Genomic DNA, 3,852 nt, shown 5'->3' with positions numbered 1-3,852 from the left:
TTTAATTTAAGAGATTCTATTTTCCTTATTCACCGAAGAATCAAATCTTTAAGATTTCAAAGATTTTCTTTAAATCCCTTGAATTCCGAAATTCCACCCTGACTCTGTCAAAAGTTAAGATGAATCTTTACTTTCCTATTTCACTCTTTGGTGATAGCTTCATTCGTACTCTTCGAATAATCGAATTATTTTTATCCATATTACTCAATGATGATCAAAACTCAATTTATCAACTCATAAACGTCATGAAAATATTTTTATTGTTCGCCATGACCACCTCACTAAAATTTCGGGACGAAATTTCTTTAACGGGTAGGTACTGTGAGGACCCGGGAATTTCCGATCAAATTTAAACTTTAATCTTTATATAATTCCGACACGATAAGCAAAATCTGTAATGTTGAGTCTCGAAAATTTTGAAACTATGTTTATGTAATCAGTTACCCTTCGACTGCTCTCGACGATTCACGAACAATTAATTAAATATGTATATATATGTATATATATATATATATGTATATATATATATATGTGTATATATATATATATATATATATATATATATATATTTATATATATATATATATATATATATATATATATATATATATAAGTGTGAAAATAAATGTATATAATAATGTGAAGTAATTTATAGAATGGTTAAGTTACTATTAAAATGAATAACTATACACATATATATATGATTCTATACAAAATTTATGTTGTATGTATACTATAATATATAAAATGTATAAATATTACATAGCATATGTAACATTAATAAATTAAATAAAAACTACAATTTTAGGTATAGTGATATATGAATCTATATATGACTTCTATTAAATACATATATAAACATTAACTATTCAGTAGATGTCATCATACAATATAATATTACATTAATGGTATTATCTTAAATTACAAATTTGAATTTAATTGATACATTAATCTTATTATTTTCTTTAATATAAATAGTTGTATTAGTAATATTATTGTTTCTGATATAAAAATATATATATATATGTATATATATATAAAATTTAATATGTTTAAGTTGTACTATTATTATTAGTATTATTATTTTAAATGTATTACTATTATTATCTTATAAAAGACATTATGATTATTTTATAATTATTATTAACTAGTAATATCATTCCAATTATTAGTATTTGTATTCTTATTGATAATTTTATTAATATTATCCTTATTATCTAATATTACTGTGAACATTATTATTAATAATTATTATTTTCAGTATTATTATTATTACTATTAATTAATATTATTATTAATTATACATATATATTTATTAAAAATATGAAGTAAAAAGACAGCTAACCAATTTTGTTCTCTTCCTATCTGCTTTCTAGTTTTTTATGTGTCCTTTCATCTATTTGTGTACTAGTTGACCTGCTCCACAATAATAAAAGATCATACGTACGAATTGGATTCAATTCAGTTTCCCATAGCTATCAACTGTAATAAATCTTTATTTTTATCTGTTAATTGGTACGAATTCAGTAGCAATCCTTTTCAGTTTTATTATATTTTTTTAATTTTTTTTTTTATTTTCTGTCTTTGCTGGCTGTAACCGATTGTCGACACCCCAATTTTTTTCTATATAACAATTGATGAACGATGCGTAATTCAGTTGAACTCCAAACATCATTATCAAGTTTTCTCTATTTTTCTGTAAATCAAAGATGAAACAGAAGTATTTATTTATTTATTTTATTTTTTTGCTCGACAACTCTGTTTCTTTTTCGTTTTACCAAAACTTTGAATTCGAAGATGATTCCAAAATGTAATAATGCCATTCTATTAGGAATCCCATATGAAAATTATCTGCAAAGTCTCAGTTCTCAATTCTTAATAGCAATTACGAATTTTGGAGTCAAAGTAAATTCTAAAAGAAGTCAACATATTGTTCTTGACGAAAATTCGAATTTGATTTTTAGTTTTTGAAGCAATTGAGGATACAGGAAGTTTCTTGGAGTGATTTCACATCTTTTTTATGTTGTAAGTATAATCTAAAAACTTCTAAAAGTTTGAAACTGATTTTGAGTTCTCGAGTTCTAAAAATGTCTGACAGAATCGATTTTAATTTATTTCTTTTAATTTTTGTTGATCAAAACTTATTCAACATGTTTGATTCTATTTATTTGGTGAATTTAAAACTATAACAATATACATCGGTTTAAACAATTGATTATGGTCGCTGGGTTATACACGAAGGAGATGATAACAGAACAAGTCGACTTAAAAACAATCGGGGTATGAATTATAATAGAAAAATGGTTTCGGCTGGATGGTTAAGTGTGGTGTCAAGTTTACGGGAGGTCTCGGGTTCGAGACCCGCTGGTGGCATTTCTTTTTAAATCCCATTTATATGAGGTAGTTTCCTAATTATTATTATTATTATTATTATTATTATTATTATTATTATTATTATTATTATTATTATTATTATTATTATTATTATTATTATTATTAATTGTTATTATTATTATTATTATTGTTATTATTACTATATTCATTAGTATTAGTTATTAACATTATTATTATAATTCTTATTATCGTTATTAGTAAAATTATTATTAGTTACTAGTATTATTATTATTATCATTATATCACTAAATATTATTATTAGAATGACTATTATTAAAATAAGTATCACCATTATTATTATGATTAAAAATTACAAATTAATGTTATAGAAGCCTTAGTTATTAGTTTAGAAACTTAACATGAAAATTTTGATTATGATTAACATAAGTATTGTTATTAATATTATCACCAGTAATGAAATTGCTATAATAATTATTATTATTAAATATTATGTATTAGTATAAAGTTATTATTTTCAATATCATTATTAATAAACTTTTCAAATTTAAAAATTTCTGTTATTATCGTTATCATAATGTATTATTAAAACTAACATTTATATTATTATAAATAGAAATCTTGGATATAAAGATTAGTAGGAAAATTATTGAATTAGAATTTTAATTAATGATTCATAGGAATTACTAAAATTGCTATAACTATTATTATCATAGCACAATTTAGTATTATATTTGCTAATAGCATTATTTCCAATAACATTATTATTATTATCACTTTTATCAATATTGTTATAAAATACCACTATTTTTATTACTTTAGTATTATCAGAATTAATAATAATTTCATAAACAAATAATCTGCGTATAAAAGATATATATTTAATATACATAACTTAACTATATTGATATATCTATATCTAAAATGAAAATACACATAATGAAACTTATTAATCTACTATATATATAACACACATCACTAAGAATGATATATAAGTTCGATTTCGATTATGTGTATTAATAAATATACAAATGATATAGGTTCTTGAATCCGAGGCCAACCCTATACTTGTTCAATGTCGTTCTATGTATTTTTACTACAAAATACATTAGGTGAGTTTCATTTACTTTTTTACCCTTTATATTTTTGGGCTGAGAATACATGCGCAAGTTTTATAAATGTTTTTACGAAATAGACACAAGTAATCAAAACTACATTATATGGTTGAATGATCGAAATCGAATATGCCCCTTTTTATTAAGTTTGGTAATCTAAGAATTAGGGAACAGACACCCTAATTGACGCGAACTCTAAAGATAGATCTATCGGGCCCAACAAGCCCCATCCAAAGTACCGGATGCTTTAGTACTTCGAAATTTATATCTTGTCTGAAGGAGGATCCCGGAATGATGGGGATATTCTTATATGCATATTGTGAATGTCGGTTACCAGGTGTTCAATCCATATGAATGATATTTTTGTCTCTATGAATGGGACGTA

The sequence above is a fragment of the Rutidosis leptorrhynchoides genome, chromosome 1 (assembly GCF_046630445.1).
Source record: "Rutidosis leptorrhynchoides isolate AG116_Rl617_1_P2 chromosome 1, CSIRO_AGI_Rlap_v1, whole genome shotgun sequence".
Taxonomy (NCBI): Eukaryota; Viridiplantae; Streptophyta; class Magnoliopsida; order Asterales; family Asteraceae; genus Rutidosis; species Rutidosis leptorrhynchoides.
Note: the sequence above shows the minus strand (reverse complement) of the source record.